At 46.6% G+C, this 22,560-nt stretch overlaps 1 long non-coding RNA gene across 1 annotated transcript in view; it reads left to right on the top strand.

Moving 5' to 3' along the window:
* The first annotated feature begins 16,822 nt into the window (after positions 1–16,822).
* Positions 16,823–22,560, top strand: part of LOC308485561 — a 10,059-nt gene continuing 4,321 nt past the window's right edge. The window contains exons 1-2 of the long non-coding RNA XR_013990616.1: positions 16,823–17,026; positions 20,154–20,257. This is a non-coding gene — a long non-coding RNA (uncharacterized lncRNA). The remainder of the gene's footprint in view (positions 17,027–20,153; positions 20,258–22,560) is intronic.

Here is a 22,560-nt window from a genome sequence, read left to right as displayed (position 1 = left end):
TGTTGGCCCTTGTGGAAGGATAACTGCCTAGGTAGAAGTGATCGGCATTTTCCGACGTTACACTATTGAGTTGGATTTGTGGCACTGCAGAGGGGTTATTTTGTTCTTGTTGGTGCAGCACTTTGGTTTTTTGGATGTTGAGTGACAAGCCAAGCTTTCCGTACGCTTCTGAAAAGATATTTAGGAAGGTTTGGAGGTCATCCTCTGAGCGTGCACACACTATGTTGTCATCAGCATACTGAAGCTCTATGACGGAATTTACAGTAACCTAACTCTTTGCTTTCAGCCTGCTCAGATTGCAGAGCTTTCCATCTGTTTGATATATGATTTCTACTCCGGTGGGGAGTTTCCCTTCCACAAAGTGTAGGATCATGGCAATGAAAATAATGAGTAGAGTTGGGGCAATAACACAACCCAGTTTAACACCAGATCCCACTGTGAATGGTTCACTTTGAGAGCCATTGTTATCTGCGATTATTGCTGTCATTATCATGGAGGAGCCGAATGATGTTTACAAATTTATCTGGGCAGCCAATTTTCAGAAGCACAGTCCACAGGGCATTATGATTTACAGTGTCGAAAGCCTTAATCAAAGCCTTAGTCAGGTCAATAAACGCCATATACAGGGGTTGGTTTTGCTCTCTGCATTTTTGTTGAAGCTGTCGAGCAGTGAAAATCACATCCACTGTCCCCCTAGAAGTCTGAAAACCATTTTGGGATTCAGGAAGGGTCACCTCGGATATTGTTAAGAGACGGTTTGCTAAGATCCTTGCAAGAATTTTGCCAGCCGCAGCTAATAGAGAGATGCCTCAATAGTTTCCGCAATCAGTTCTGTCACCATTTTTAAAGAGATTGATAATTTTGGCATCCCTAAAGTCTGCTGGGATCTCTTCTCTTTCCCAGATTTTTTTAATGAGCTTGTGAAGTTGTTGTGTAAGTTCAATTCTGCCCACTTTGAAGATTTTGGCAGGTTCCTTGAGTCAGAACAACTGAATCTGTATCCACCGCCCATGTGCCGGTTCGTGACTAGGGGCTTCCAGATTTCACGATCCTGTCCCCGTTACCATTTGCCGATCGCCATGGGACTTTGGGGTTTGGGGTTTCAAATGGGTTTTGGGAAGATGCCTGTGAGTGAATTTGTTTTATGTTTGTAGATCAGTGCACACTGACCAACACACAGTCTTCGCAGTAAGGCCCTGTTCCAATGGCATGTGTAGTCACGACTACTGGTAGATTCTTATCTGCTGCAGCCTTCATTCTCCTTCACAGCCATTGTAACATAACACTTGTTATCATCCTCCTGTTCTGCCGTTGAGGACTTCTTGGATCATTCTTTGTCTAGCTCCTCCCCTTTTACATTACCATCTTGGGTGACCCTGCTGGGAGTACGGCTTCCCTCACAAGGTTCATGGGAATGTGCAAGCCCTCTCACCATGACAAGATGAGGATCCAGTGAGTGAGGAGGACTTTAGGAACCTGTCAAGAGTCTTCATATCTCCTTCCCATAGCAGGGCAAGCACTTACTGGGGTTTGAGAAAGTGGCCTCCTGGGCTCCGTGTCAAGTGCTATCCCACCCCTTGCACTGCCCTAAATCCAACTCTGTTGAAAGGTGACAGTGCACTGCAAGCACCAAAGAGGACTTATACAGTAAAAGGGTTTTGGTTTTTTCTGGTTGTGACTGTGCAATAATCCTGTGAGCCATTAGATGGCAGTATTTCCAAATTTATACATAGGAGAAAATACACTTTACTGTCTGATCCTAAGATTTTTCTACTGTAAGCTGGACAGGGGCTGCATTCCAAAGCACACTTATGGCGTGGCGAGGCCCCTCCCCCCAAGTGAAATGAAGACACTGGACACATTATTTAAGATTAATAGGCATAAAAATGTCACAACTTTATTGATTACAGGAATTGGAAGGTATTGGCCTTAGGCATTGGCTCCTATCGACTACCCGGCATGGGGACCGGGAAGGGTTATCCACCAGCCGTGGGAGTCCTGTTGAAGTACGCCAACTAGGATCCCACGGGTGTCACCGCTCGGGGGCGTGCCGGAGGCCCTCACCTCCCTAGGTTTCGGACAGGGCAACGCCCCCCCGGAGTCCTCTACCGGACTACCCTTTTCATTGGGGGAAGGTGATGGCGCTTCCTTCCCCCCCCCTTCATTTGCATAACAATTAACCCCTGCCAATGCCTAACCGCCAATACCGAAGAAGTTGTGACGTTTGCTACGAGGTAGGCGAAAAAACCAAAAGGCTGGAAGTGCGCCAAGTTGGAAAAATTCCTACCAGGCCCCTTGCGGCGACCAACCGGAGTCCATAGCAAGGTCAAAGCTAGCTAAGCCTAAAGGGTGGGTGGAATGGGAAAACCGGGCAGCTGGAACGGGGCAAAGGCCACGCCTCCCCTGCCCGCCGATTGGCGGGCCGGGTCGCAGACACGCCCGGGGATTCCCTCTTCTCACGGGGGGCTAAAACCAGCCCCCGCATGTGTGGGAGGGGGTGGGCCCGCAGCCCCCCCTCCTCTCGAGCTCGGAAGTGGCTCTGCAGTGAAATGAGCTTAGAATCCTAGAATTGTAGAGTGGGAAGGGACCACAAGGATCATCAGCTTAAGAATGTAAAGTGAAATGCCAGTGGACAACAAAAGAGGTTTGAAGAATCTCTCAAGGCAAATCTTAAAAAATGCAGTATAAGGACAGGGAAACACTGGCCTGCGAGTGCTCCAGCCGGAGAGCAGCCTTTACCAAAGGTGTCATGGACTTTGAAGACACACAAACTCAGGACGAAAGGGAGAAACGTGGTAAGAGGAAGGCATGCTTGGCAAACCCTCACAGGGAGCAACTCCCACGTGGAAACCTATGTCCCCACTGTGGAAGGACATGTGGATCCAGAATTGGCTTCCACAGTCACCTACAGACACACTATTAAGACAGTATTCATGTAAGACAATCTTACTTGGCTAATACTGACAGTATTCATGTAAGACCATCTTACTTGATCACCAAAGAAAGGAGGTTATGTAAGATCTTGGATGGCCCCTTTCGTCTATTTCCCTGTGTCTCCCTTTATTTATTGATTTACCATATTTTTCCATGTATAAGACAATGCTTTTTGCAAAAAATGGGTGTCGTCTTATACATCGATAGTGAATGCAGAGGGGGGATGTGCGATTAATGGCAACAGCAAGCAGGAGATTGGCAGTGGCGATTGGGCGGGTGATTGGTGGCTGCGGCAAGGCCTGCTAAGGATTGGCTGTGGCTGCAGCAATTGAGCAGGCGATTGGCAGCTGTGGCCAGGCAGGCAGGCAGGCAGGCAGTTGGCGGCTGCAGCAAGTGGGCTGTTGGTGGTGGCGAGCAGGCAAACAATTGGTGGCTGCAGCGAGGTGTGAGATTGGCAATGGCTACGGCAAGTGATCAGCAGTGGCAGGCAGGCGGGTGAGCAATTGATGGAAGTGACTTCCCCTGCGCCCCCAAAAAGCTAAACAACTTAATTTCTTAATTTAAGGTTAAAAAATAAATAAAGATCATCTCATACATGGGGGCGTCTTATATACTGAAAAATACAGTATTTTCTCACCACCCACACAGAGCTGCAATCGCATTAGTTGCAGGCCTACTGTACCCACTTACATCATGGCATTTGTATAATGATTGAGCTTTCATACTAAAGATCTGCTCTGTTTGGAATGTGGTCGGAAAACCAGGAAACTGGCAACCAAAGGTAAGGAAAAGCAAGGCAGCTGTAAGCTATGACCCCTTATTACAGTTGCAACAGGGTTCCAAAATAGCAAAGCAAGAAAACCCTGTCTCCAGGTGAGTGCAGTTTCGGTTTGGTAGGTAAAATACGTCATAGATTCTGGTTACATAGGTAAGGGGTGCAAAACAGTGAGGTTCAGGTGCAAATACATCTACATTTGATAGGTGAAGTAAGTGTACAATTATTGATAGTATACAAGAGGAGATGTTTATGTCCAGATTCCAGGGAAATAATGCAATTTGGGGTTAGTGTGATGCAATAGTTAATTTTCTCTCTATTGCAGGCTTGATTTCGAAGGTGAGCCTTACGAGGAAGTCCCCGGAATGATAAAGAAATCATTACCAGAGGATCCCCCACTGGGGGATTAATTAACTCTATCTTCACTGTTACAATAAAGAGAATGCCGTAAAATGTCATGTTCCTTTTGATACATAGCTTATTTGTTACAACTCAGCATGGGTACAGCTAAAGCTACTCTGGTGTCATAAGAGTGTCATAAAGGTAAAGGTAAAGGGACCCCTGACCATTAGGTCCAGTTGTGGACAACTCTGGTGTTGAAGCTCATCTCACTTTACTGTCCGATGGAGCCGGCGTACAGCTTCCAGGTCATGTGGCCAGCATGAATAAGCCGCTTCTGGTGAACCAGAGCAGCACACGGAAACGCTGTTTACCTTCCCACCGGAGCGGTACCTATTTATCTACTTGCACTTTGACATGCTTTTGAACCGCTAGGTTGGCAGGAGCTGGGACCAAGCAATGGGAGCTCACCCTGTCGTGGGGATTCGAACCGCCGACTTTCTGATTGGCAAGCTCTAGGCTCTGTGGTTTAACCCACAGCGCCAGCCATGTCCCAAGAGTGTCATAAAAAGGTAAAGGTAAAGGGACCCCTGACCATTAGGTCCAGTCATGACCAACTCTGGGGTTGCGGCGCTCATCTCACTTTACTGGCCGATGGAGCCGGCATTTGTCCGCAGACAGTTTTTCCAGGTCATGTGGCCAGCATGACTAAGCTGCTTCTGGCAAACCAGAGCAGCGCACGGAAACACCGTTTACCTTCCCGCCGGAGCGGTACCTATTTATCTACTTGCACTTTAATGTGCTTTTGAACTGCTAGGTTGGCAGGAACAGGGACCGAGCAACGGGAACTCACCCCGTCGCAGGGATTCGAACCGCAGACCTTCTGATCGGCAAGTCCTAGGCTCTGTGGCTCTGTGTCATAGTCTCCCTATATAAAAATGTCAACGTTACACCCATAGTTCATTTAATGACAATGTTAAGCTTGCCTTTTATTCCCTACATTTTCTTTATTAACTAAATCTCAGGCGATCTCTGATCATTCTGAGGACAATGAGTGAGGTGAATATCTCAAAACATTTTATTACCAGGAAAGGGTTTGTGGTTGGAGAAAGAAATGTTTTTGGAATGTATACAGCACTGATCCCTTTACCTCTTTTGTAAAACAAGACAATCTGTATCGGAACACATTAATCAACATGTGTCTCTTATAAGTAACTTGTGTGATTTCTGCATCAATCCCAGTTCATACTTCTGTTGGAAGGCACAAAGATGGTACCAGAGCCTGTAAACAGATTTGTTCCCTCTCAGATGGTAGCCTGTTGACTTTGTCTCTTGATGGGAGGTGCTGAGGAAACACAACCACTCCCATCATCAAAGCCCTACCCTGACATGTTGGTTGTTCTGTAGTGTGACAGATTGCTGTCAGTTGGGTTTTATAGAGAAGGAGTGACGGAAGCCAAGGTCACCTACTTTGGGATGTGAAATGATGCTAGGAGAGGATATATTTGTTAGATATTATCCTTCCTTCCTCACATTTTGAGTTCAGCAGAGTGTCATTCCTTAAAAGGGAAGCTTAAATACGTTAGTTTTAGTCTTTTAGTTTAAATAATCCAGGCTGCTTTAAGGCAGAATGGATTCTCCTGGTGTTTTCCCCCTTTTCTCCCTCTTAAAATAACAACCACACAAACAGTCTTGTAAAAATATAAAACAAACAAACACACACACATTTACTCACTTTGAATACTTGTTGAAGAGCAACAGATACAGCAGCTTTGTTCAAGCAGGCTGCAAATAGTAATCCATTAAGGCATGCTTAATTCTAGCATAAAATGTAGTCTGAGCATGTAGTTCAGACTTAGCAGATGTTTTCACATTTCTGGCTTGGTGATGAAGAGATGAAGAACAGAGGGGAAAAGAGAGGATGCACCCAGGCAGGGAAGATAATATATATAGCTATGCCCTCTGCCTGTCAGGGCCCAGTGGGAATGCCTTTCACAGAGTTCTCTCTAGCAAACTTACAAGAAAACTCTGCAAGCTTCAGCTCCTATCATGTGCCTATCTCCAAAAGACGAATTGTTGGTTTGACAGCATTTTAAATATCCCACAGTTAAGGTGGCAGATGCTTTGTGCGCACAACCGTTCCAAACTCCAAGCTTGCGTGGCAGAGCCTCAGAATCCACACATGACCTCATACATAGGAGCAGGCTAACAGGCCAGCATCAAGCAGGGCAGCTCCGCCAGCAGTTTCCCCATGTCTTCTATGGGCTTTCCCAAGTCCCTTCTCCTGAGGGTCACAGCAGTTTTCATCTCCTGCAAATGTTCAGCCAGGAAAAAGGGGCCGTGAGCTCCCCTATTTAATATGACTGATGGATTTTTCATCCTAGATCAAGAGACAGTTAAGCTCTCAGGTTCTTTTGGAGAAAGCGGCTACGTCATTCTGATTTGCAATTATTTGATGGAAAAGAGAGAGAGAGAGAGAGAGAGAGAGAGAGAGAGAGAGAGAGAGAGAGAGAGTTGCCTTTACCAGCTCTAGAGTGGCAGCAGAATCCAGTGTTTTGCCTACCCCTCATTGGGGGATGGAAGCAAAAAATCTGCGAGAAAGGAAAGGAAAAGAGCCACATTGGGAAATGTGGCTCATGTTGGATAATTCCAACAAAAACTGGGGGGAAAGCAGAAATTGCTGCAGTTCAAATGCTCGTCTGTGGTCAGGATTTGGGAACGGAAATTGGTCAAATGAACATGATATGCATTCTTTCATATAATTATTGTTTTACCCCTCAAATGACACATAACAAATTACCCTTTTCCACTTTTGATACTGAAATGAACACAAGTTATGTAAATAGTTTTCCAAGTTGAATAAGTTAAGAAATTTAAACTAAATTGCAGACAGTGAGTTTTACCTCTATGGATGTTGGTGATCTGACACTAAGTAAAAGTGAAACGAAAGAAGTGCCATGGTCAGATCACTTCCTGGTGCAACTGGACTTCTCCGTGACCCTTCCCCTCTGCAGGGAGGTGGGACCGATTCAGATGGTCCGCCCCCGCCACTTAATGGATCCAAATGGTTTCCAAGGAGTGGTAGGGAATGTTTTATCCCATGGTGATGGCCTTTCAGTTCATTCCCTGGTGGCCCGCTGGAATGTGGAGTTAACCAGGGCTATTGACTGTTTGGCTCCGAAGCGCCCTCCCCGATTGCATGGAGCCCAGACAGCCCCGTGGTTTTCCCTGGAGCTGAGGGCGATGAAACAATCGTTGAGACGGCTAGAGCACCGGTGGTGGATAACTCATTCTGAAGCTGACCGGACACGGGTTAGAGCTCAATGTCGAGCCTACCAAGTGGCGATAGTGACGGTGAAGAAGACTTTCTTCACCGCCTCTATTGCATCTGCGGAAAACAGCAGCAGGAGACTCTTTCAGGTGGTTCGCAATTTAGCGGAACCACCTGCTCCATCAGGGCCCAGTACGGGCCACATGAACTCCTGCAATGATCTTGCAAAGTTTTTTGCAGATAAAGTCGCTTAGATTCAAGAAGAAGTAGACTCCACCGTGGGAGCAGGGCCAGGGCGGGAGAGTGCTAGAGTCCTGTTTAGTCAAGTTGCGTGGGATCAATTTCAATCTGTTACCCCCGAGGATGTGGACAGGCTGCTTGGACGAGTGAAACCAACCACTTGTCTCCTTGATCCTTGCCCATCCTGGCTTATAAAAGCTAGCCAGGAAGGACTCGGCGATGGGCTTCGGGGGGTGGTGAATGCTTCCCTCTTTGAGGGAGACTTCCCAGACCCGCTGAAAGAGGCGCTTATTAAACCGCTTCTTAAAAAACCATCTTTAGATGCGGCCACAATGGCCAACTATCGCCCAGTCTCAAATCTTCCATTCTTGGGCAAGGTGATTGAGCGAGTGGTTGCTGAACAACTCCAGGCACGCCTGGAAGAAGCGGACCATTTGGATCCCTTCCAGTCGGGATTCAGGCCTCATCATGGGACTGAAACTGCCTTGGTCACACTGGTTGATGATCTCCAGCGGGCTAGGGACAAAGGTGAGAGCTGTTTCCTACTTCTGCTGGATCTCTCAGCGGCGTTTGATACCATCGACCATAACATCCTTCTGGACCGTCTTGAGGGGCTGGGAGCTGGGGGCACTGTTATACAGTGGTTCCGCTCCTTTCTCCTGGGCCGTGTTCAGAAAGTGGTGGTGGGGCGTGAGTGTTCAGACCCCTGGGCTCTCACTTGTGGGGTGCCTCAGGGTTCTGTCCTCTCCCCCATGCTTTTCAACATCTATATGTAGCAGCTGGGAGAGATCATCAGGGGGTTTGGGCTGGGTGTTCATCAGTATGCGGATGATACCCAGCTCTACCTCTCTTTCAAATCAGAACCAGTGAAGGCAATGAAGGTCCTATGTGAGTGCCTGAAGGCGGTTGGAGGTTGGATGGCGGCTAACAGATTGAGGTTGAATCCTGACAAGACAGAAGTACTCTTCTTGGGGGACAGGAGGCAGGCAGGTGTGGAGGATTCCCTGGTCCTGAATGGGGTAACTGTGCCCCTGAAGGACCAGGTGGGCAGCCTGGGGGTCATTTTGGACTCGCAGCTGTCCATGGAGGCACAGGTCAAATCTGTGTCCAGGGCAGCTGTTTACCAGCTCCATCTGGTACGCAGGCTGAGACCCTATCTGCCTGCGGACTGCCTCGCCAGAGTGGTGCATGCTCTGGTTATCTCCCGCTTGGACTACTGCAATGCGCTCTACGGGGGCTACCTTTGAAGGTGACCCGGAAACTACAACTAATCCAGAACGCGGCAGCTAGACTGGTGACTGGGAGCGGCCGCCGAGACCACATAACACCAGTCTTAAAAGACCTACATTGGCTCCCAGTACGTTTCCGAGCACAATTAAAAGTATTGGTGCTGACCTTTAAAGCCCTAAACGACCTCAGCCCAGTATACCTGAAGGAGCGTCTCCACCCCCATCGTTCTGCCCGTACACTGAGGTCCAGCGCCAAGGGGCTTCTGGCGGTTCCCTCATTGCGAGAAGCAAAGCTACAGGGAACCAGGCAGAGGGCCTTCTCGGTAGTGGCGCCCGCCCTGTGGAACGCCCTCCCTTCAGAAGTCAAAGCGATCAACAATTACCTGACATTCAGAAGACATCTTAAGGCAGCCCTGTTCAGGGAAGTTTTTAATGTTTGATTTTAGTGTATTTTTGGTTTCTATGGAAGCCGCCCAGAGTGGCTGGGGAAACCCGGCCAAATGGGCGGGGTACAAATAATAAATTATTATTATTATTATTATTATTATTATTATTATTAACATAGCATTTGGTAGAAGCTGAACTGCAGTAGAAAGGAAATAGTACTGATTGTGAAGGACACAGTTTAGGATGGAAATTGCTGCCTTCTTACAACCCTACTCATGGGCTAGGCCTGGAGGTCTTATGGAAGTAACAACAACAGTAAGGTGCTCACCTCTCCCCATCACCCCTCTTCATTGCCCAACAGTCACAAGCCCGCCTTGCTCACTGGATGCTCTGCTCACTTGCCCTGCTTCCTGTCTGTCTCTGATGCTTCCCTCATCCTGGAGCATGTGAAGTCACCAGCATGATGACAAACGAGTACAAATACAGTATAGAATTAAATATGAATATATAAATAAATCAGCTTATTTATTGAGTACACTTCATGCCACATCGGCCTAGAGGGGGGACTCTTGCCAGATCAGAGTCGCTTCCTCTGAGTTGGCACGTGCCAAGGAAGGCCATCATAAGTTGTCACTGGCTTAGACAACTTTGAAGAGGGTGTAGAATTGGGTCTATCAATGGCTACTTGTTTGGCTTTATGGAACCTCCATGATCAGAGTGGTGAGGGTGGAAGAAAGCAACAGGGGAAGGCTATTGTCTTCACACTCCTCTAATAGGCTTCCCAGAGGCATCCAACGGGCTACCATGGGAACCAAAATACTAGACTGAGGGCTGAGCCCTTAGCAAGATCCAGTCAGGCTCTTTCTATTTCCTTATGTCTCACTAAATACCTGAATGTAAATTAAGTGAACAGCTCAGTCGGTAAAGCATGGGACTCTTAATCTCAGGGCCATGGGTTCAAGCCCCACCATGGGCAATAAGATTCCTGCATTGCAGAGGGTTGGACATGATCTGATTGGTTGATCTGATTGACATCCTATGCCCTTTTAAAATGTGGTTCTTTTTGGGGGGTGAGGGTGTTATTTTGATTATATATTTTGTGGTTTTATATTTTGTTCTGTGAACCGCCCCAAGACCTCTGGGTATATAACAGTATATAAATTCAAGAAATAAATAAAAGCACATAGATCTTCCCTCACAGAAAACAATAGCTCCTCATTCAGCCATACTTTATTATTGCTCCTGATACCATCTAGTCAATGCCACATGACTTGACATTAACACTGGCCTTTCAAAGACTCTGGAAACTGGACTAAGCAGTGGAGAACTTGGAGACTGTGACTGGGGTGGGCAATATTGAGTGGAATGCAGCCGGGGGGGGGGGGACGGTTAATTCCTTGCCTCCTTCCTCCTCCTCCTCCTCTCTCTCTCTTTCTCAATGAGTCCCCACACCTTCAGTAAAAAATGATCTCAAGAAGGACAATTACAAAGCCATTACAGGCTCCCACCATTTAGCCACTTAAACTCACATCCTCCCAAGGCTGTTCTTAGTCTGAAAATAAAAAAAGACTTTTCCAGTGGGGAGAGATAGACAAGACTGTGTGTCAGACCTAGTTTGGGGCTGAGTGAGAATATAAGACTCATGAGCTCCCCTGCACAACTGTTGTATTATGCATTATTAATTGCATTTGTATCTCACTTTTGCTCTAAGAAGCTCAGGGTGGCTAGCATAGTGCTCTTCCCCCATTTCCTCTTCCCTGTGAGGTAGGTTAGAGTAAGTGACTGGCCCCCAGTTCACCCAAATCCAATGACCTCCATGGCTGAGCAGGTATTTGAAATCTGGTCTCCCAGGTCCTAGCCTGATACATTAACCACTATGCCACAGTGGCTCAGATCCAATCCTCAATGACTTTTCCTCTGGCAAAGACCCAGAGCCAGTAAACCCTGGAGAGTAGACCCAGATGCCACGCCCCTGCAACTCCAAGGAGTTATACCTAATGAGACCATTGAACCAGCCATCTCTTCATCATCCATGCCAGGGGTGCGAAGTCTCTGGCTAGGGGCCCCAGTTTGAGCCATGAGGTCATTTCCCCCCCCCCAATCCCACCCACTTGCTAATCATGTCACTGAGTGACATCGGCTGAAGAACGGTTACAGGGTTAGTGTGGGATGATTTTGATAGGTAGGAGAGGATATATTAATTGAGTGATTTATCCCTCCATGCGCCTCCATGTGTTGGTTTATCAGAGCTTCAAAATCCCTTCTTTGGCAGCTAAATTAAAAGTATAGGAATTAGGCTACAAAACTTTCTTTTGAGCAAGTCCAGCTAACAAAGTAAGCTGACTTCCCCTTTCTCATCCCACTTACCAAAGAATCAGATTTACTTACTTTATGCATTGGTTCACAGCAACAGTAGCAGTAAAAGCTATGCAGGCAAAATACTTGAATTTCTAGTATTACCAGCTTCAGGCACATGCCTGAAGTTGTTAAGGGCTTTATATACTAATAGTAACACCTTGAGCTTAAACCAGTAGAAAATTCACAACACATATCTGATTCACTTCACATGTGTATCTGAAGAAGTGTGCTTGCACACGAAAGCTCATACCAAGAACTAACTTAGTTGGTCTTAAAGGTGCTACTGGAAGGATTTTTTTATTTTGACAACACATAAGCTTTGTGTAAGCAAATCAGGATTGTGTAAGCAAATCAGGATCAGCAAATCCAGAAAGTAGGGGAACTCTAAGGCAGAGACTCTCCAGGCAGAGAGAGCTCTTCCCAGTGATTTCCTGCTATCTGATTATTTCTAAAAAAAAGATGGGAAGCAATTGTGCTCCACTGGTGAGCCACAACCCCTTCCTTGAAGGATGATAAGACACAGGGAAACCATCTAAGAGGCTCAAAGCTCAACCAAGACTAGGTATAACTTATTCTAATTGCTTATAACACACTTTAAAAGCTTTACTAGCGCCCTGGAAATGTTTCTTTAAAAATTTACATATATTTACTTATAGCATAGCTAGGTGTAATAACAGATGCCAAATAAAACAAAAGTAGAAAGGGATAACGGGAACTAAACATATAGGAACTAATTTTCATGCCAAAATCAAATGACTCAGAAGAGATCTACCCAATGCAACATTGGGAGTGCAATCTGTAATTAATACAGACACCATAGACTTGAGGCAGAGACTGGATGGGTCAAGTTACATTGGAAGGAGACCTGAAGAATGCAAATGTCTCCCTGCCTGGCTTCTCTGAGGGCATGTAATTATGGAGAAGGCAGGTGGGTGCTGATAGATAATGAGGACGGCTGTTGCCAGCTTTGGGAAACTGAGGGCGGTCTCCGCTTCCCCCTTCCTGCCACTCATCTGCCACAAAGTTCCATGCCTCCTCCTTCATCAAAGAACAGAGTTGTGAAACCATCAGGCAGAATTCGAAAGAAACACGCAAGCAGAGGTTCATTGGCAACAGCAGTCAAACACCTGACTATTTTTTGATTCAGTGTATGAAATTTAGCTCCCTTGGCACCCACTTCCTTGTCTGGGCTCAGTCCCCATGGCTCCCAAACTCACTGTCATCTAACTTTCCCACCAACAGCACACATTGCCACAGTGCCACATGAGGTTTTCCCTTCAGTGTTTGCTTCCCAGCTCTGTAGTGTGGGTGCAACAAGTAAGGGGGCTTCCCCTCTAGAGTTGTGCTTTGTCCCCCTGCCTCCATGGATTTTCTCTTTGGGTCTCCTGGGATCAGCCATTTTATCAGGCTGTCTCTCTTGGAGAAATTAGGAAGCAAAGCTCATTCCGTCAGGCACCTCCTTACTCTGTACTGTGTGCCAGCTGGTCATTATAAGAACAATTGTTTAAGAATTAGTGCCTGAGTTTGATTTCCCCCTCTTCCTTCCCTGTGCCTTTCCCTTTGTGTGTTGTGGATTTGCTGATTTGCATTTAGATAGCAAGCTCCTGAGCAGGAACGGTCCTGTTTTGGCTGATTCTATGTAACCCACTGGGGTGTATGGGATGTTAGGGAAGGGTAGTACCTCTAGTAGGGGGACACATTGTGCTCCTTATGGGATTGTTTGTCCCCCTTTGGTCCCCACCCTGCACCCAGCTTTCACCTGTGGCTTCTAGAAACTGTTGGCATGCAACAACAGCCAGACTCCAGGAATGGGTTTGACTGACTGGCTAAACTGGGTGAAACTTATTCTGGCTAAACTGGCTAAACTTATTCTGCATGCAAAGACAGGCTCTGGTGAACTAAGCAGACCAGACCAGCAGTCGGTCCTATGGTTAAGATGGTGGTTTCTGCATGTGCTGTAGAGGGAAGTGAGGTGCAGATGGGGCTCATCCACCCGGGAAGGGAGCCCATCTGGGAGAAGGACAACTCTGATCCTAAACCTCCACTGTCTTGAGTGATATATTTGGGAAAAGAAAAGGCTAAGGAGTAAACCCTACACAAATCTGGAGTGGAATCCCTAAGACAGTTGGATGGCGCCTTGCACACCTCCATCTGGCAACTACTGCAGCCAAGTTGGAGCCAAATGTATTGCTTTCCGTTCCTTTCAACCACATCAGCAAGGTCGAGGGGAGAGTCTTGTTGCTTGGGCAGCAACCTCCAGACACACTCCCCACATCCCAGGGATGTCACTTTGGTGCTTCTAATGCAGCCATTTGGCGGTGCACTCCATTGTCTCAAGACAGACAGATGCCAACAATGAAAGCCGCTCTGCTGAGTAACAAATTCTCAAAATTAAATTTAAAAAAAAATCACTTTCAAATTTGTGATATGACAAACACTGACAGCCTCAATTTAAAGAACCCCTGTTTTACAGAGTAATTAAATAAAAGGACCCTCTGGAAAATTCAGAGTCCATGTTCATCAGAATAGATGGAAAATTTGTGAAGGTTAGCAAATGTTCAGAGTAATATTTGTGTAATTGTATTGTTCTTAGTTCCACTCAATATTTTAAACATGAGAAAGCCAGCAGCCCTGCAGTAAAAGAAGTGGCTTCAGACCAGCACAACTTCGTCATCATATAGAAAATCATTTGGAGTCATGAGGATGTGGACATTTTATCTTGGCATTTTTCAACCTTGTCCAGCTGAGGTTTCAACCTGTGAATTAGCCTTTTGGAGAAAGTGGGAGGGACGTAAGCATGGGAGAAATTGCTGCCTTTGAAACAGCACCTGCATAATTATATGGCTTGACTGCTCTCTTTTCTTCCTGGTGATGAACAGTGAAGTTCAGAACTGAGTGCCTCCATCCCCTGGATCATTTTGTTGGCTTTCCACCTGGCCTAGGGGGCTGGGCCCACACTCACCAGCCCCACTGAAGAGGCTCCTCATGAGGCCGGAGGAATACACAGTGGTACCTCAGGTTAAGTACTTAATTGGTTCTGGAAGTCTGTTCTTAACCTGAAGCGTTCTTAACCTGAAGCATACTTTCCCATTGAAAGTAATGGAAAGTGGATTGATCCATTCCAGACGATGAAAAACACTCCCTAAAACAGCAATTTAACACGAATTTTACTGTTTAACAAAACCATTGATCCATAAAATGAAGGCAATAATCAATGTACTGCACTATAAAATAAATAAGACAGTATTTTAGATGGAAAAAAATAACATTTATTTCTTTTCTTACGTGCACTGATGATTGTCAGTTTGGATGGGGGGCTTTTATCCATTTCTGAAGTCACACAATCCACCAGTAGCTGAACTGGGTTCCACACAGTCACAAGAACAAGTCACAAACATGAAGACACAAGCCACAGTCACAAAAGCAAAGTCACAAGTCAGTCCCATAAAATGAAGAACAAGTCACAGTCAAAAAACCGACAAAGCCACACAAAAAGGAACCAGGCGATGAAAAGCGACCCCTAAAACAGCAGTTTTACATGAATTTAACTTTCTAAGAAGGCCATTGATCCATAAAAGGAAATCAATAAAACAGTACAAAATGAAAATGTGATTTTTTTCCTTACCTGCGCTGATGATAGTCCTTGTTTGGATGGGGCTCAGGGTCCTCTTCCACAATCACAATCGGCTCTGGGAAATTCGCGGAGGCCTCAGAGAGCTCCGTAGGCCCCGCGGACGGACGGCTTTGGCTCCAGGCAGCGGCGAGGCCTCTGAGAGCTCAGGCAACTTACTTCAGGGTTTCAATTATTTGTAACCCAAAAAAACGTTTGTAACCCGAGGTACCAGTGTAGTCCGGCTGTGAGGCGTGAAGGCCCTTTCCCCCTGGCCTAGGGGGCTGGGCCCACACTCACCAGCCCCACTGAAGAGGCTCCTCATGAGGCCGGAGGAACATTGCCTGACTGTGGGGCAATAAGGCCACTCCTTGCAAGGCCCTTTCCCCCTGGCCATGGGGCAAGGCCCACACTCACCAGCCCCACTGAAGAGGCTCCTCAAGAATTGGTGCCAAAGAAGGACAGAACTTTCTTTATGTATGCCACAACAGCAGCAAGAATACTTATTGCAAAGTATTGGAAGACACAAGATCTACCCACTCTGGAGGAATGGCAGATGAAAATGATGGACTACATGGAATTGGCGGAAATGACTGGCAGAATCCGAGACCAGGGAGAAGAGTCGGTGAAAGAAGACTGGAAGAAATTTAAAGACTATTTACAGAAATATTGTAAAATTAATGAATCTTAGAAGGATGTTGGATAGAAACTAAGTGGTTTCCAGCTGTAATGCTTTAAGAGATACGAAAAAAGGTTCACAAATGGGTAAAAGCTTAATGGTAAGGATTTGCTGAACTAACAAACTGAACTGGAATACAAAAAAGGGAGGTACGAGGAGGTCCGGGGAAATAAGTGTAAGGAAGATATGCTATGGAAAATTAATGTGTTTTTAACTGTTTTTATTTTGTATGTTTCTTTTTATTTTTTCATTTCTTTGTTATACCTTAAAAACTTTAATAAATATCTATGAAGAGGCTCCTCATGAGTCCGGAGTAACATTGCCTGACTGTGGGGCAATAAGGCCACTCCTTGCAAGGCCCTTTCCACCTGGCCATGGGGCAAGGCCCACACTCACCAGCCCCACTGAAGAGGCTCCTCATGAGGCCGGAGGAACATCGCCCAGCTGTGAGTGTGAAGGCCACCAGGCAGAGGGCCTTCTCGGTAGTGGCACCCGCCCTGTGGAACGCCCTCCCACCAAATGTCAAAGAGAAAAATAACTACCAAACTTTTAGAAGACATCTGAAGGCAGCCCTCTTTAGGGAAACTTTTAATGTTTAATAAGTTATTGCATTTTAGTGTTCTGTTGGAAGCCGCCCAGAGTGGCTGGGGAAACCCAGCCAGATGGGCGGGGTATAAATAATAAATTATTATTATTATTATTATTATTATTATTATTATTATCATTATCATCATCACTGCAAGGCCCTTTCCGCCTGGCCTAGGGGGCTGGGCCCACACTCACCAGCCCTACTATGTTAAATATGTATTCTGTAGTTGACCTCCTTTGTAATGTTTTATTTTGAAATCTTTAAGATAATATTTTCGTTTTCTGTTATGTTGCTTTGACTATCTTTGAATTTCCTCAGATTGTTTTATTTATGTTTTATTGATTTAATGTGCTGTAAACCGCTTTGAGATTTTTCTTAAAAATATAAAACGGTATAGAAATTTTAAAAATTAAATATATAAATAAATACCATAGGTTTGTATAATAGCACTATGTTATTGTCACTTTTATTTTCAGTTCCTTTCCCAATGATTCCTAGAATTCACCTCCCCACCTCCAGCTGCTGCACACAGGGTCGACATCTTCATTGAGTTATCCACCACATTCTCAAGGTCCCAATCCTGGTCTGTTGCCACCTCTGCAGACCCCACGAGCAGTTATGTGGTTAAGATTTTTCACTCCAACATGTTCGCACTGATTTGCATTTGGTGTTTTCCTGTCCCTTTATTTATTTATTTATCTTATATACTGTACCGCCCTATACCCGGAGGTCCCAGCGAGGTTCACAGCACAGATCACAATATATAAAATAAAAATAAAAATAATAACCCAATAACACACACACACCCCCAAAAAAAGAGAGCCACATTTTAAAAGGGTATAGGATGTCGAACAGGTCAACCAAAGGCCTGATTAAAAAGGAACGTTTTTGCCTGGCACCTAAAAGTGTATAATGAAGGTGCCAGGTGAACTTCACTGGGGAGAGCATTCCACATATGGGGAACCACTGCAGAGAAGGCCCTATTCTCGTGTTGCCACCCTCCAGACCTCTTGAGGAGGTGGCACACAAAGAAGGGCCTCAGAAGATAATCTCAGGGTCCGGTTAGGTTCAGATGGAAAGAGAGAGTCCTTGAGGTATTGCCGTCCTGAGCCGTTTAAGGCTTTATAAGTCAAAACCAGCACTTTGAATTGGGCCTTGAAACTAATTGGTAGCCAGTGCAGTCGAACCAGGATCAGTGTAATATACTCAAACTGTCTTGCTCTGGTGAGCAACCTGGCCACTGAATTCTGCACTAGCTGAAGTTTCTGAACCATCTTCAGAGGCAGCCTTACGTATAACGCATTGCAGTAATCTAACCTTGAGGTTACCAGAGCATAGGCAACTGTAGTTAGGCTATCCCTGTCCTGATAGGGGCTTAACTGGGCCACCCGCCGAAGCTGATGGAAGGCACTCTGGGCCACAGGCCACCTGAGTCTCGAGCGACAGCAAAGGATCCAGGAGGACCCCCAAGCTACGAACCTGCTCCTTCAAAGGAAGTGTAACCCCACCAAGAGCAGGTAATCTGCCACCCATCTTGTATTTATCTTAGGCTGCGTACATACCATGCATGTAAACACATGACTTCCCCCAAGGCTCCTGGGAACTATAGTTTGTTGAGGGTACTATGGATTGCAGCCCTGTGTGGAGTAAAATACAGCTCCCATTATTCTTGGGCAGGGAAGCAATATTCTATAAATGTTCAGGGGGCTATACAGTACATATTCCATAGGTTGTCAGGGAACAAAAGAATCTGTATCCTGTTCTGGCATTGGCTGTGGTTTGTTTTGTTTCTCTAAATAAAATAGAAAAGCATTTCAAAAGTTTGGAGAAAGGTTTAGAAAAAGGACAGCCCAAATGATCAAAGGGGATGGAGCTATTCTCTTATGATATAAGAACTAGAGACCCCAGGTGTATATATTTTATATTTTAAAAATGTTTCAGTGTTTCGCTTTAATTGCATTGAAACTTAAGCTTGATTGTTGTGTGCTCTGCATTTGCCAGTCTCTCCCTCCTATGCTGGGACGCGGGTGGCGCTGTGGGTTAAACCACAGAGCCTAGGACTTGCCAATCAGAAGGTCGGCGGTTTGAATCCCCACGACGGGGTGAGCTCCAGTTGCTCAGTCCCTGCTCCTGCCAACCTAGCAGTTCGAAAGCACGTCAAAGTGCAAGTAGATAAATAGGTACCGTTCCGGCGGGAAAGTAAATGGTGTTTCCATGTGCTGCTCTGGTTCGCCAGAAACGGCGTAGTCATGCTGGCCACATGACCCGGAAGCTGTCTGCGGACAAACGCCGGCTCCCTCGGCCTATAGAGCGAGATGAGCGCGCAACCCCAGAGTCGGTCACGACTGGACCTAATGGTCAGGGGTCCCTTTACCTTTACCTTTATCCTCCTACGCTGCATTCCATTTCTCCTTGTCTACCCCTGAAAATGGTACAAATCGCCAGATGTTTTAGCACCAGAGTGTAAACTAGCTATCCTTGAAGCTATCTGAGACCCAGGAAGAGGGTTTTTATGATGATGTTCTTCCTTCTCACTGAAAATTAGGTTGCCAAGGTAACGCCGGACATCTGAGACCTAAAATGGTCAAATGGCCTAGGCAAATTGGGGCCACTCCAACGTGATGCTGTGACAAAGATGGAGCCATGCGTGTTTTACTTCTCATGACCTGTAACCTTTCCTGACGTATGTGAAGGTGTTTGATGACTCTTTTCCACAGAGAGGTTAGGCTGGCCTCAACCAGAGCCAGGGCTTTTTCGGCTGTGGCCCCGACTTGGTGGAACGCTCTGTCACAAGAGACTAGGGCCCTGCGGGACTTGACATCTTTCCGCAGGGCTTGCAAGACAGAGCTGTTCCACCAGGCCTTTAGCCAGGGCACAGTCTGACCCCCTCCTTTGGCAATCCTCACAGAACTCTAGCCCAATGGTTGCCATTAATCTAATTTGAACTGATTTTATAATGAAATGATTTTAGAATGTTGTATCATTTTATTGTTACTAGCTGCTCTGAGCCCGGCTTTGGCTGGGGAGGGCAGGATATAAATAAAATTTTATTATTATTATTATTATTATTATTATTATTTGTTTGCAGTGTTTGAACTACTATATAAGCTTTTATTCTGTAGTGCCTTGGGGCAGACCTTCTCAACTGGCACATTGAGTTGAGTGAGCTCTGTCCTATCGCAATAATAAATGCTGGGTCCTTAAATCTGGATGCTGGACTTGGAAATAGTTTCCTTGGTTCTGTGGTTTATTCAAAAGGTGGTTGTTTCTCACCTGGGTTTGTTACCTTGGTAACAAACAAGGTGGTGTAGCGGTGAATTCTTACCACACTTATTAAGGAAGTCTAGCATTTGGGACTTTTAAGAGAAAAGGCAGGTAGGAGGATTAGACAAAATCACGGAGGACAAGGTTATCAGTGACTACTAGTCATGTTGGCTATGCTCTGTCAGGTGGGCAAGGTGCTATTGCATTCATGTCCAGCTTGCAGGCTTCCCACAGGCATCTGGTTGTCCACTGTGAGAACATGAGGCTGGACTAGATGGGCCATTGGCCTGTTCCAGCGGGTTGTCATGTTCTCAAGTTCTAAGAATAAAATAAATTGTGCACTCCAGCAGCTTTCTTCCCTGTGGGGGAAAATACACCTGTGTGCATGTTCTTTCCTGTGCAGGTAGAAAAGCAGTTTTGGGAAGTCGATCCATAAGTGCAAAGGCATCTGGGAGATAACTGTATTTCCTCCGTGCAGGTGAAAGAAGGATGTTGACAAGCTGGAACGTGTGCAGATGAGGACAACCAAGATGATCAAGGGTCTGGAAACCAAGCCTTATGAGGAACGGTTGAAAGAGCTAGGTATGTTTAGCCTGGAAAAGATGAGACTAAGAGGAGATATGAGAGGCATCTTCAAATATTGCAATGGCTGTCACACAGAAAAAGGAACAAGCTTGTTTTCTCCTGCTCTGGAGGGTGGGACTCAATCCAATGGCTTCAAGTTACCAGGTTAGAGATTCCTCCTGAACATCAGGAAGGCTTTTCTGGCAGTAAGAACTGTACAACAGTGGGTGAACACCCTCAACAGGTTGTGGACTCTCCTTCCTTTGAAATCTTTAGGCAAAGGTTGGATGGCCATCTGTCATGGATGCTTTAGTTGACATTCCTGCATTGCAGGGGATTGGGATTGGGGTACCTTCCAACTGTACCATTCTATGACTCTGTGGCAGGGGTCCTCAAACTTTTTAAACAGGGGGCCAGTTCACTGTCTCTCAGACACTGTTGGGGGCTGGACTATAGTTTCAAAAAAAAGGGCGCCTTCATTATACACCTTTAGGTGTTCCATTTTAGCCAAGCTTTTGGTTGATTTTTTTTTTGGGGGGGGAGGAGATGTTATTGGGTTGTTGTTTTTATTTTATTGTGTGTGTGTGTGTGTGTGTATATAGTGGTTTTAGATTTTGATTTTGTTCTGTGAACCGCCCTGAGACCTCCAAGTATAGGGTAGTATATAAATTCAATTAATAATAATAATAATAATAACTCAGTGGCAGTCCCAAATTCAACCCCTGGCATCCCCAGGTGGCATTGGGAGAGCCTCCTGCATGAAACCCTGGAGTGCTTCTGCCAGCCAGGGTAGGCAATACTGAGCAATGGTCTGGCTCAGTATAAGGCAGGTCCCCGTGTGGTGTAGTGGTTAAGAGCAATAGACTCGTAATCTGGTGAACCAGGTTCGCTTCCCCGCTCCTCCACATGCAGCTGCTGGGTGACCTTGGGCTAGTCACACTTCTCTGAAGTCTCTCAGCCCCACTCACCTCACAGAGTGTTTGTTGTGGGGGAGGAAGGGAAAGGAGAATGTTAGCCGCATTGAGACTCCTTCAGGTAGTGATAAAGTGGGATATCAAATCCAAACTCTTCGTCTTCTTCTCTTTCTCCTCCTCCTGTTGCAAGAGCTGGCTGCTTGTCGGGAGAGGCTGCTCGTTTTTCTCCGGCTTCACCAGGGGCCTCCGCCTCCAGCCCATGGGATCCCGCTCTGTGGGGAGGCGAGCACTCTCAAGCTGCCATGGCGACCCAGGCACCACGTGGCCCCTGCCTCTCCGCAGGAGGCGCCCGTGGGCTGAGGGGGCTCCGAGGACTAAGCAGTGCCGATGCACCTGTGACAAGGCGGGTGGAACAAAGTGTCCAGAGCCAAAGGGTCCGCGGTACCATAGCCAACTGGCGACTCTCCCTTAGTGTGGAGCGGGCAACTAAGGGAAGGCGGAGGGGTCAAGAGCAAAGTTCTGCGGAACGCAGGAGGAGGGAGGGAGAGACGCCGAGACATCCCTCTGCCTTAGCAGGAAACTACGAATCCCAGCATGCAATGTGGCCGCAGAGAGTATGATTAGGCCAGGCGTGGAGTTGTTGCCGAATGCTTTCGTTGCGTTCAGTCAGATCGCTTCACCACCGCTTCACTCTCTGTAGGCCACACACACCCGCCCCCCTTTGTCCCCCCCCCCTTCTGGGAGGGTTGGGTTCAGGACCCTGGCAGGCTGGATCTGGCCCGTGGCCCGTAGTTTGAGGACCCCTGCTCTATGAAAAATCAGGTGAGGCGATACAGAGGCAGATAGTGACTGTGAGGAAAGCGGTTAAGGAGAGGGAGGGAGGGTGGGATTCTTCACTTAGACTTGCAACCTCTTGAAGAGACATTTGGTTTTTTTAAAAAAATAACAAGGGGAAGATGCAAGCGGTTGTCTCTCCCACCCCAAACCTCCCCCTCCTTTCTCTACATGAAACACAAGCTGGGGGAAAATGTCCCTTCCTCTGTGAAGGTGTAAACATCGGTCTCTTTAAGACAGCCAGAGTCAGGAAGCCAGTGAAGCATCCAAGACTTTGGCTTTGCCAGGAAAGGAGCTCTCCTGTCAAAACAAACATGCTGCAGAGGTTTTAAAAACAACAACAACAACAACACTCAGCTGAGGCAGGGAGAAGGGAGAGGTGTAAGAAGAGCCCTGCTGGACTGGAGCAAAGCCCCAACTGGCCCACCAGCCTCTGAGCTGGCAATTCCAGGACAGAGCAGTTCTGAATGCTGGGGAGGTGATTGGAAGACTATTGGGTGGGAGGCTATAAACTGCCCTCCTGAGATGCTGCACCCAGGAAGGGCAGGCAAAAGGGAGAGATGAGTTTTGTGG

This window comes from Podarcis pityusensis (assembly GCF_964106645.2).
Source record: "Podarcis pityusensis genome assembly, chromosome: 9".
NCBI classification, from domain to species: Eukaryota; Metazoa; Chordata; class Lepidosauria; order Squamata; family Lacertidae; genus Podarcis; species Podarcis pityusensis.
The sequence above is the reverse complement of the archived record's forward strand: the minus strand, read 5'-3'. Positions and strand labels throughout refer to the sequence as shown.